Genomic DNA, 13,585 nt, shown 5'->3' on the forward strand with positions numbered 1-13,585 from the left:
TCTCCCAAGTTCCTGGACCAGCAGGATCAACATCATTAAAATGTCCTTATTACCAAAAATATTATACAGATTTAATGTGGTCCCAATGAAAATTCCAACAACATTCTTCTCAGAAATAAGATACAAAAGCTCATCTGGAAACATAAGAGAACGCGAACAACCAAAGCTATCCTGAAGAATAAAAATCAAATAGGAGAAATCACAATTCCAGATCTCAAGACATACTACAAGGTAGTGGTCATCAAAACAGTATGGCACTGGTACAAAACCAGTAAAAGTTAATAGAAAAAGTTAGAAAACCCAGAAGGGAGTCCACACATATATAGCCAAATTATCATCAATAACAGATCTGAAAATAATCAAGGGTGAAAGACTGGGTTCTTTTTAAAAAAGAATATATATATATATACTTTTATTGGAAAGGCAGATTTAGAGAGAAAAAGGAGAGAATGATCTTCCATATGCTGGCTCACTCCCCAAGTGGCTGCAATGACCGGAGCTGAGTCAATTAAAAGCCAGGAACCAGAAACCCCCTCCAGGTCTCCCACATGGATACAGGGTCCCAAGATTCTCCTCTACTGCTTTCCCAGGTCACAAGCAGAGAGATGGAAGGAAGTGGAGCAGTTGGGACATGAACTGGCACTCATATGGAATCCCAACAGATGCAAGGCAAGAACTTTACCCACTAAGGTAATGTGTCTGGCCCAAAAGCCTGGTCTCTTCAATAAATGCTTTTGGGAAAAGTGGATATAAGCCTGCAGAGTTAAGAAGCAAGAACCCCACCTTGCACCTTGTAAAACAATCAGTTCTAACTGGAAGAAAGACCTAAATCAGTACCCAGAAACCATCAAATTATTAGAGGTAAACAGGAATATCTTTGCAAGATACAGAATTTGGAAAAGACTTATTTGAAAAGTCACTGAACACACAGGCAATGAAAGCCAAAATTTAAAAAATAATCGGAATCTATAAAAGCAAGAAGCTTCTATACAGCAAAATAATCAACCAAGTGAAGCAATTAAGAGAATGAGAGAAAATCTTTGCATATTACACAACATATTAGAGAATAATATCCAGGATTTACAAAGAGCTTCAGAAATTCAATGACACAAAAACAAATAATCCTGTGAAGAAAGGTGCAAAGGAATGAATAGACTTTTTTTTTTCCTAAAGAACAGATTCAAACGGCTACTAGACATATGAAAAATGCTCAGGCTCCCTAGTTGTCAGGAAAGTATAAATAAAAACAAAATAGAATATTTAATTGTAAATGGCAAATCCAGCAATCGAGGAAATGACTGGCTTAAAATTGATAACAGGTACTCTCTAAATTTCTTACATCATGAATTGGTATTAAACATTGGAACAATAAAGCACTATTCAAGCATCTGCATGACTGGAGAAAACACAACAAAACTCCCAGTGATAGCAACAATTGGATCACCCTTAACAATGTTGGTAATAGTTCTAATGCTAAATAAAGTAGGCCACAAGTTAAACACACACACACACACACACACACACACACACACATTTAGATTCCACTTTACTCCAGTGGGATTGGCCTACATTAACACACTTGTAGGTGTGGATGTGAGGAGAAAGGTACCCTCCTTCACTAATGGTGGGAGTATAAGCTAGCACAACTACTATGGAAGTCAATGGGGACAGTGATAAGAGAACTGAAATTCAATCTAGTGTATGATACAGCTATTCTACTTCTGGAAATTTATCCAACGAAAATGAAATCTGCATATGAGGAAGTGACCTGTACTCCTGCATTTACAGTAACACTCTCTACAATAGCAAAGACATGGAAACAAGCTGGATGTCAGTCGAAAGAAGAGTGGATTCAGAAACCATGGTACATCGATTCTATGGAACACTACTCAACCATTAAAAAGCAGTTCTACCATTTGCAACAAAATGGTTCCAGCTAGATACCATTATTCTCAGTGAAATAAGGCAATCCCAAACAAATATCATATGTTCCCTCTAATACAAGGCAACTTTCGTGTAAAATACAAGATCAAAAGGTACATATATAAACATGCATGTACATATACTCATCTAGAGGAACTATATAATAGAGATTATCAAATTGAAATGTGAAGATTCAATGTAGTATGTGTATCTATTTCAAAATCATAGATGGACTCTCAATAAAATTGGTAAGTTTATCTTTGATAATAGGATGCTGGACTGCCTTCTATTGTCCATTCCTAGAATTTCAGTATACACTTTAGTAGCAGAATGAAGGATTTATAACTGTTTTTGAAGGACTATACTATATTCATAATATAGGGAAAATCATTGAGGGGAGGGAGTTTTCTTAAGGGAGGGGTGAGGGGTGATTAAACTATATCATAAAATAAGTTAAAAACAAAACATAATTGAAAATCTATTAAAGTATATATAGAAAAACTTTTGCAGGAACAAAGGTGTTTCTCTGAATTGTTCTACATAAATGCAGTGAACAAACTTGAGACCTTAATTTTTTATATATATCTAAAATGTTTTATGTTTTGGGAAATCACTAAACACTAAATATTCATGTTATTTCATTTTGTTCTTATCTTTTTTAAAAGATCCATTTATTTTTGTTGAAAAGACAGATAAGATTTATACAGAAGCGAGGCAGGGAAGATTTTTCATCCGTTAGTTCACTGCCAAAATTCCCACAATGTCCGGAGCTAAACCAATCCAACACCAGCAACTAGGAATTCCTTTGGGTTTCTGACATGGGTGAAGATCCAAAACTCTTTGAGGTATCCTCCACTGCTTTCCCAGGCCACAAGCATGAAGCTGAATGGTTAGTGGTTGGACAGGACACAGACTGCTGCCCATATATGGGATAGGCACTTGGAGTTGGAAGATTAGCCAATTGAGCCAATACATTGACCCTACTCTCATTTTTGATCCCTTTTCAAATTGTTCTAAACCCTTGAGGCAAGGGAATAGAATCATGACATTCTGTACCATTTTCGAAGAATAGAATGCTTCTAAAATTTTGCAATTTTAATGACTTCATGCACAATTCAATCTTTATTTTTATCTGACACTACACTATAAAATGCGCAATAGATGTATACATCCGTACAGCTATACGTATGTACTAGCATATATGCATATTTATTTATACAAATCAAGAAAATAAGCAGTGACATAATTCAATAATTTTAGCTAAAATTAGTTCAGACTTGTCAAAAATACAGTAGGCATTAGGAATTAAAAAGAAAGTTGAGGGCCACACACAGTGGCCTAGTGGCTAAAATTCTCGCCTTACACCCGCCAGGATCCCATATGGGCGCAGGTTCTAATCCTGAAGGCCTCTCTTCCTTCCAGCTCTATGATTGTGGCCTGGGAAAGCAGTTTTGAGAACGGCCCAAAGCTTTGGGATCCTGCATCCATGTGGGAGATCCGGAAGAGGCTCTGTGTTCCTGGCTTCGGATCGATGCAGCTCCAACCATTGCAGCCGCTTGCAGGGTGAATCATCAGATGGGAGATCTTCCTCTCTGTCACTCCTCCTATCTGTATATCTGCCTTTCCAATAAAAATGAATTTAAAAAAAGAAAGTTGAAATGCTTGCTGGTCCTACATTATAAGTGTGTGTTAGGAAACAAACACACATACATATACTGATAGACTTTATTCCACGGATTGTATTGTAGATTGCAATCTTTAAAGCTTCAAGAACTTATGACTACTATGCTTAAATCTCAAAATATCACATTTAAGATATGTCTCCTAGCATCAAGTAAACTTTGAATTTATCCCAGTTAAGAAAATACCAGACAAGAAGAATATGACTCATGTCTCCTTTAAAATTAAATGTGGAAAGAATATAGAAAGAAATACTATATCTGTCTTAAGCTCTGAAACAATTCAAATTAGTAGCTGTCACACTTTACACCTATGCAAATGACAAGACCTTGATATGGCACATAATCCATTTGTCTTTTCTCAAAGAGGCAGATAATAACTCAGAGTAACTCATCAAAGAATTCTTCCATGACAGTAGCAGATCCAGCAAGAACACTTTTCTTGTTAAGTATCATTAACCGTGTTTCAGTTCATGGCGACCAACCAATATTTGACAGATGGAGCTTCATTTTCAATAGACTCGTGTTCTGTTTACCATCATAGCTGCACTAATTGCAGAAATGAAAGTCCTACCTTCAGATATTAGGGACAATTATAGAAACTGAAGAAGTCTATTTTTTTTATGAAAACATGAAATGCTTTAACACCATATACAATGTGTGTATTCACAATCAGTAGGGTAAAAGTAGCAGAAACTATGTTTTTGGGTTTTTTTTAAGATTTATTTCACTTGAACGAGTTCAGAGAACAGAATCTTACATCCTCTGGATCCCTCTTTGAGTGGTAGGGAGTCAGAGGTTCTTTCAGGTTTCCTGGAGGGGTGCAGAGGTCTAAGACCCTGCAACATCCCACATTGCTTCCCCAGGCCATAAGAGGGACCTGCACCAAAAGTGAAGCAGTTAGGACAGGAACTAGAACCCATATGGGATGCCATTGCTGAAAGCTAAGGATTAAATGGCAGGCCACCTTGACAACCCCAAAACTATTCATTTTGCTCTTTCCTCTATCCTGGACAGATAGATAATAAAGTTGAGGATTTATCAGGTCAGTTTCTGTTAAGGCTATAAGCAAATATTTTTTGTTTCTTCTAGATTGCTCCATTTTTCTCTTTATGTTTCCCCCCGCACAAATTGAAGCAAGACTATATTTGAGGATTGCAAGGCTTCTAGAATTATATCCCTCTATGCTTAGATAACCCCACATCTTCAGTAATTCTGCTCCTAATTCCAGGTCATTCATAAAATGCATTCTTTATACTGGCCCCAGTGATAGGCTGAACTCAAGGCCTCAGTCTTGTCTTCCAACCAACATCACCTGCAGCTGGCTGCATAAATGTGGGTCCTATTGATACCATGATATCAGGTAAGCCATGCATCATGGGTTTGGTTCTCCCCCTGTGCCATGTTGGCTTTGGTAGGCTATGGACTCTGAGCACAACCTAGCACTGTGGCACTGATTACTATGTTGCTGCTAAACTCATTGTTCTCGGTCTTAGGATGTGTAACTTAGAAAAAGTCATTGTCTGCTTGGAGGAAGAAGAGTAAGTATGTTCAAGGTAATTAAGCCTAAAGTTCCTCCACAGGGAAAAACAGTGCCTATTAAATATCACAGTATGTGATCAAAGGCTGCTTAATTGTGAATTCGATTCCTAGGCCCAAACTCGGTGCAGGTGTGCATTTTCAGATATAGAGTACACTTCTTTTATTTTTTTTTAAGAATTATTTTTATTGGAAAGGCGGATATACAGGGAGGAGGAGAGACAGAGAGGAAGATCTTCTGTCCAATGATTCACTCACCAAGTGGCCGCAATGGCTGGAGCTGCATTGATTCGAAGCCAGGAGCCAGGAGCTCTTCTGGATCTCTCACGCAGGTGCAGGGTACCAAAGCTTTGGGTCGTCCTCGACTGCTTTCCCAGGCCACAAGCAGGGAGCTGGATGAGAAGCTGAGCTGCTGGGATTAGAATCAGCATATGGGATCTTGGTGCATGCAAGGCAAGGACTTTAGCCACTATGCTATTCCACCAGGCCCTAGAGTACACTTCTTTTTTTTTTTTTTTTAAGATTTATTCATTTTATTACAGCCAGATATACACAGAGGAGGAGAGACAGAGAGAAAGATCTTCCGTCCGATGATTCACTCCCCAAGTGAGCCGCAACGGGCCGATGCGCGCCGATCCGAAGCCGGGAACCTGGAACCTCTTCCGGGTCTCCCATTTGGGTGCAGTGTCCCAATGCACTGGGCCGTCCTCGACTGCTTTCCCAGGACACAAGCAGAGAGCTGGATGGGAAGTGGAGCTTCCGGGATTAGAACCGGCGCCCATATGGGATCCCGGGGCGTTCAAGGCGAGGACTTTAGCCACTAGGCCATGCCGCCGGGCCCATAGAGTACACTTCTTAAGACACTTAAACAATACACACTGTACAAGACATCGAGTGCAGTTTTGAAGACAACCTAGGCTTACAGTACAGTCTGGTGTAGAAGTAGTGACACAATGCCATCCTTAATTTGTGGATAATGTGATAGAGAATGAAGGAGTACCAAAAAATAACATTTACCACAAGCTCTAGGAAAACTAAAAGACTGCCTGTGATTTCTGGTAGAGCATTAAAAAAAAAAAAAGATAGATTGTGGAGAAAAGAAATGGGGAGTTGTATACCAGGAAACATCAGAATTTTTTAGTGTCAGTGAGACATGCTCTCCTATAACCATAAATAGATAAATAAATAAAAGAAAGAAAGAAAGAAAGAAAGAAAGAAAGAAAGAAAGAAAGAAAGAAAGAAAGAAAGAAAGAAAGAAAGAGAAAGAAAGAAAAGCAACAAGCAAGCATAAAGCAGTTAATATGCATGGTATGGTGAGAGGATAATTTTAAATATCTGAAAATAATTCAATATTTTTTATAAAGAGGCATAGCAAATTTTATTAGAGAATCCTAACAGAATATTTTTTTAAAAAATTAAAAAATTTTTTAGCTAAAGGGTAAAATAAACAAAATCAAGATTGCAATAGAAGGAATAAGTGACACCAAGCAGTGATATCAAACAGAAAATGAATCAGTGAGCTAGCTAGAATACTGATGATTCTTTGACCAAATATAGAGAAAATTTTACAAAATAGCCAAGAGCTTACACAATATCTGAAGCAGAACTACAAAAACAAACATCTGAGCAATTGTAATATGGCAGATACTTGAGAATTCCAAAGTGGGTGAAATCTTACTTAAGGAACTAATTTCAAACATTCAGACAAAACACAAATATCTAGATATAAGATGTAAAAAAGATAAAGAAGCAATCTCTACTCATCTTGGTCTATCCTGAAAATATTATAACCATCCTCTTAAAGGTTAAAGATTGAGATAATTCTGAAAATAACGGAAAGAAATAGCATCTAAGGGTGTTTCAATTCATATTGGTATATAGACTTCACAGTTAAACTCTTACTAGTTAGGTGGCCGATGCTGAAAAACCCAAAGTGCTAAAGGGAAAAACATATATCATTTAATAAAGATATACTTTATAAATAAAAGAGAGAGAAACAAATTCTGAGTGAAAAAAGGAGGGGATTCACAGCTACTGTCATCATTTGTATGAAATGTTGAAAGGAGTTCATCACGCTGAAACAGATGCTATTGAGATGGGTGTAAACTTCTTCACCTCAACATAGTATTAACAGCTAGGTCCAGGAATATTTTTAAAATACTAACCATTAGTTTAAAACTTTGCTTCATGTATATAGAAGATAATTATTTTAATATAATGAATATTGTTATTTTCACTTATGATGAATCAAAGAAATAAAGCTAAATCAAAAAAACTTAATTAAGGAAAAAGAGCACATCTTTGTCCAGCTTTCCTTATCCTGCTTTGACAATGACCATGCTGCAGAATCAAAATCATACCTAGAGTCTCCTGAGTTTTTGGCTTTTCTTAAGAATTCAAATACAATGAGATTTATTAATAATGGAAAAGCAAAGAAACTTAACTGATTCCACACAGGAGAAGCCCTTTCTTCCATGTTCCCCTACTCTTCTTCAAATGTTCCGCCTTTCAAATAAATTAAGCAAAACTTCAGAAAATTAAAAAAAAAAATGGGGTACCAGAAAATATAGTTGAAGCTGATGAAGAAATAGGAAGAATTAAACTATACAATTTAAACATAAATCACAAACTTATACAATTAACACATTATGAATTTTGCATAAAACAAATATATATACCAAATTAACATATTAAGTCACTTGAAGTAATCCTATAAAGTTTTATTCAAGAGAAAGTTGGACATTGTGCTAAGAAGATGATTTAGAAAAAGGACAGTCTTAACTATATGCTTTTAGGAAAAATGTATTTCTACAAGCAGGAAAAGCAAAACTGGATCTGTATTCATATCGTCAAGTTTTCCATTGACTTTAGTGGGGTGTTAAGACTACACATTATTATTGTATAAGAATCTGTATCTCTCTTTAGGGCTAATAATATTTGTTTCATGAAGCTAGGGTGCCCTGGTATTTGGTGCATATACATTTGTTATCATTATTACTTATTGCTGAATGAATCACTTATTATGTAGTGTACTTCTTAATCCCTTTTAACACTTTTCATATTAAAGTCTGTATTATCTGATGTTAGAATGGTCAACACCAGCTTTTTTTTCTATCCAATATTTTGGAATACCAATATTCTTCCATTCACTTTTTAAAATATTTCATTTGTTATTATTATTATCATTTTATGACACAGTCCCATAGGTTGCTGGGATTTCCCTTATCCCCTTTCCAACTTCCCCCCACCTAGTTCCTTTATGTCATTACTAAAGTATAGTTCTTCATACACAGTCATATGCCCATCATTGTGGGCATGGACAATGGCAAAGAGTCCAGCATCCTATCCTCGAAATATAGTAAACAGTTTCATTGTATATCCATCTTTTCTGGAAGTAGGAATGCATACTACATTGTATCCTCACATCTGGATATGTTACTCTCCATTTCATAGTTACTGTACATCCCCTTGAATGAAAAGTCACAATACAAAATCAACAATAGGAAGAAAACTAGAAATTTACAATGCCATGAAGTTAAATAACATGTTACTAGATATAACAGTCTCCATTACACAGCTACTATACACTCCCCTTAAATGAAAAGCCACAGAACAAAAACAACAGGAAGAAAAAAGAAATTAACAACACCTTGAAGTTAAACAACATGCTACTGAATAACTAGTGTGTCACTGAAGAATGAAAAAGAACATCGGACCCTGAGGGATACAGTAGATGAAGTCCTCGCCTTGCACACACCGGGATCCCATATGGGCGTCAGTTCTAATCCTGGCAGCCCAGCTTCCCATCCAGCTCCCTGTTTGTAGCCTGGGAAAGTAGTCGAGGATGGCCCAAAGTCTTGGGATGCTGCACCCGCGTGGGAGATCCGGAAGAAGTTCCTGGTTCCCAGCTTCGGATTGGCACATCACCAGCTGTTGCGCTCACTTGGGGAGTGAATCATCAGATGAAAGATCTTCCTCTTTGTCTCTCCTCCTTTCTCTATATCTGACTTTGTAATAAAATAAATAAATCTTTAAAAATAAATAAATAAATAATAAATAAATAAATCTTAAAAAAGAAAAAAGAACATCAAAAACCTTCTTTAAGAAAATGATGCTACCTTATGATCTATGAGTCAAATTCTTCCACAGTAAAGAAGTTAAAAGAATTTGTCTCTTCCAAACCTGCCCTACAAATGAAACTTCAAGATGTTCTCTTGATAGAGAAGAGGAATAGCACCCAATCAAACCAAAGGCAAATGTGAAGAACATCCCATTAACTGACAACACAAGACTAAATCAATGAGCAACCCATTCCTAAAATGACAGGACCAAATTACCAACCATACATATTAACCCTGAATATAAATGGCTTAGACTCAATCAAACATCATGGATTAGTAGACTGGATTAAAAAAAACAAAACCCATGTATTTTTTGTCTAGAAGAAACCCATTTCACCAACAAAAATCAGTGGAAACTGTATTGCATGGGATTTGATGTTTTCGGTTAGTTTCATTTCTTCAAGACAGTTTCTTCTGATTAAATTATTCCATTCACTTTTAGTTTCCACACATACTTGTTGGCGACTTTTGTTTCTTGTCATCAATCAATAGATGGGTCTATTGTTTATTATGTTGCCCAGTATTTTGTTGAATATTTTAGTGTCGATATTCATCAAGGACAGTGGTCCATAACTTTCTTTTCCTGTTTTGTCTCTGTCTGGTTTTGGCATTTAGGTGATTTTGGCCTTGTAGAAAGAGTTTAGAAGGCTTGTTTCCCTTTCTGTTGTTTAGGAATAGTTAATGAAGTATTAACTGGATATGTTCTAGTTGGAATATGTTCTACTTGGAATGCTTTGTAGAATTAAGCATTGAAGCCATATGGACCTGGACTTGTCTTTGTTAGGAGGGGTTTAATTACTGATTTGATCTCATAAATGTCTATTTAGATCTGTTTTGGTTCCTGACCTAGTTTTAGTAGATGGTGTAAGAACAGGAATCTATCAATTTCTTGGAAGTCTAATTGTTGTCATTTAGTTGCTTTTAGGCTTGTAGTAATTTCTGATTATTCTTCATGTGGCTGAGGTATCTATTGTTTGTGCCTATTTCATCTTTGGTAATATTAATTCTTATCTTCTCTCCACTACCCCTTTTTTTCTGTCAGTTGGGCCAGTGGGTGTCCTTTCTGATTATTTTCTTGAAAAAACAAACTCTTACGGCCCGGCGCAATAGCATAGTGGTTAAAGTCCTTGCCTTGATCACATTGGGATCCCATATGGGCACAGGTTCTTATCCTGGTAGCTCAGCTCTGTTTCCCATCCAGCTCCCTGCTTGTGGCCTGGGAAAGCAGTGGAGCACAGCCCAAAGATTTGGGACCCTGCACCTGCGTGGAAGACTCAGAAGAAGCTCCTGGCTCTGGGCTATAGATTGGCTCGTCTCCAGCATTGTGGCTGTTGGGAAGTGAACCATAGGACGGAAGATCTTCCTCTCTGACTTTCCTTCTCTCTGTTTATCTGCCTTTCTCATAAAAATCTTTAAAAGCAAACTCTTTGATTCATTGATTTTATGTATTGTTCTTTTGTCTTTGTGCTTTCTATTTGGTTTATTTCTTATTTTGATTATTTCTTTTTCTGTTGTCCTTGGGATTATTTTGCTATTTTTTTCCTAGCTCCTTCAGGTGTACACTTTGTTCATTTACCTGATGGTTTTTGTGTGTGTGTGTTTCCTAATTGGGCACTGATCATTTTAGGCACCAATTGTAATTAGACATCAATAAATTTACCTCCTAACACTGCCATGGCAGTGCCCCACTGGTTTAGTATATGTGTTTGAGTTTTCATTGTTTTCAAGAATTTAAAAAAATGTTCTTTCTTTTATTTCCTCTCTAAACTATTCTTTTTTCAGTAGCATGCTGTTCATCCTCCAAGAGTTTACAACTTTCCTGATGTATTTTGATTTATTGATTTCTGGCTTTAGTTGCAGTGGTCTATAAGATGTATGGTATGCTTTCAAACTCTTCAAAGTCGGTAAGGCTTGCTTTGTGACCTATCATATGGTTGATCCAGGAGAAGATTCCATGTGCAGCTGAAAAGAATTTACAGTCAGTATCCAAGGGATGGGAGGGTCTGAATAATCTGTTAAGTCCATTTGTTCTATTGTCTGTGAGATCTGTTGCTTCTGTGCTGAGTTTCTGTCTCATTGATCTGTCTCTTGATGTTAATGAGGTGTTGAGGCTCCCCACTATTATTGTATTAACAGCTGTCTCTCCCCTTAGCTTTGTCAATCATGGTTTCATATAGCTAGGAACTCTAGTATTTGGTGTGTATATATTTATTATTGTTATTGTTCTCCTTGAATTCTTGCCATCGTTTCTTACTTTCTCCAAGAATTTTATTATTTTTTTAGCCTCAATATCTTCATTCTGTCACTAAGATTGATAAGATTGATGTGATTTTTTTTTGAGGGAAGCACTAGTTTCCTCATTTTGTTACTTCCTGTTTTTTGGTTGCCCTTTCCTATGGCCTTTCAGATCTGTGGACTTTCTTGTTCCTGTTGGTAATGTGTGTTCCCCTGTAGGCCTTCAGTCTGGTGATTTTCTGGTGTATCCTGTGCTATCTGGAGCCAGAGAGGCTGCTAAGGCACAGAGACACCTGCTGTTTGCCTGCTTGGGGAAGATTCCTTTCTGATTCACCCTGTTCTCAGCCTCTCTGCAACCAGGCACTTGCAACTGCAGCTGTGTGTCGCAGGTCTACACCCTTATGTGCTATTTGGTGTCTGGGTCTCAGTAGCCTGCTGTGGTTCATATGGGGGTTTAAGCAGCTGAGGAATGCCATTCTCTATGAATATACAATAAATACACACTCTCAATATGGAATTTATGTATCCTTTTCGGTATCAAGCCAATTTTCCTTATATCTATTTTTAAAATGTTTAATACAAAAACACCAAAATTTGTGTACTTCATAGATAAATTCTGTAATGATAAATCTGTTTCCCTCTCCCTACTCCCTCCCTCCCTCAATCCTAATCTCTTTTTAACTTCTTAAATTTTGGCAATACCATACAAATAATGTTCAATAAGCAAAATACAGAATGACAAGTTTCACAGGACTATACCCAAGGAAACAATAACCAAATCATAAATTTACAATTTAATTCTTATATAGTTTAATATTCTATATTATCTGTTACCTTTCAGAGTAAACTTATGATATTTGTCTTTTGGGGATTGACTTAGTTCATTCAGCATAATGATCACCAGTTGCACTCATTTTGTTGCAAAAGACAGGATTTGATTATTATCTCACTTCCAAATTCAAGTTGAGAAGTTTAGGAAAATTAAATATCCAATTTGACTGGGAAGTGAATTGAGTCTTTCCCTAATAATTTTGTGAAAATGAAGTGTGGTGATCTTGTGTTTTAGACAACAAAAACAACCACAACAGAAATTATAACTCATTCCACAAAATTCTTCACAGGTAGGTGTTTTTCTTTCTGGGTGTGTTTTTCTATCTGTGGGAACATATCTAACATCAAATAGCATTTGAATTATATTGCAAATCACTTCTATAATAAGGAAGCTGAGACTTAGGAAGTTCAACAAATTTGTGCGAGTAAGCATACAAATAAAGTTTTAGCTTTATCTTGTTTCCCATATAGGTCAAGGATAGCTTTTTTTTGTTTGTTTTTGTTCCAACACGGTGATATATAAGTCACCTATTCAAAGATTAATAACCTTTGCCAAGATTGGAGTTGATTAATGCTCTGACTCTGTTGGCAAGAGAGGCCTCACTACCCCAGCCCTCATCAGCTACATTGATTGGGCACTAGAGCTTCCCCCAGCCTGCTGCTTAAGCAGATGCTAACGGGCAAATGAGCAACAGCAGGGGTCTAGGCTGGGGTGATATTCATTCATTAACAACTGTGGAAGCAGCAGGCTGAGGCAATCTGCAGATGCTGAGAGACACAGGGATATCATTGACCTCAAAGGTACTTTGGAAAAAAAATAGAATTTTGTTTCACCAGAAAGTAAGATTGCTGTGCATATCAAAGTACTATTCTGTAATACATTATAGATAATGGATTTACACTTTTAATTAGATCTGTACTTCTTTATATTGTTGTTGCATGCAACAGAGTCAATCAAGGTCAGGTCTTGGTTTTAAGCAACAGTCTTGTGAATTTTGCTCATGAAAATAATTACAGCAGATCTTAAAATTATAGTTTCTGAATCAGTGAGTCAGCATTCAGAATTAGAGAATGTGTTTTCCTTTGAAAGCCAGAGAGATAAAAGACTGATGAATGAGCCACTACCTCCCATCCACTGGTTCATTCCCCAAAGGACTACAGCAGGTGCATCTGCAGGAAGGTCAATGCAAAATTCCTGGAATCACCAAAGTCTCTTCAATGGGGAGTAGTGATGCAAACCCATGGGAGGCAGTGACG

This window comes from Ochotona princeps, chromosome 14 (assembly GCF_030435755.1).
Source record: "Ochotona princeps isolate mOchPri1 chromosome 14, mOchPri1.hap1, whole genome shotgun sequence".
Classification (NCBI taxonomy): Eukaryota; Metazoa; Chordata; class Mammalia; order Lagomorpha; family Ochotonidae; genus Ochotona; species Ochotona princeps.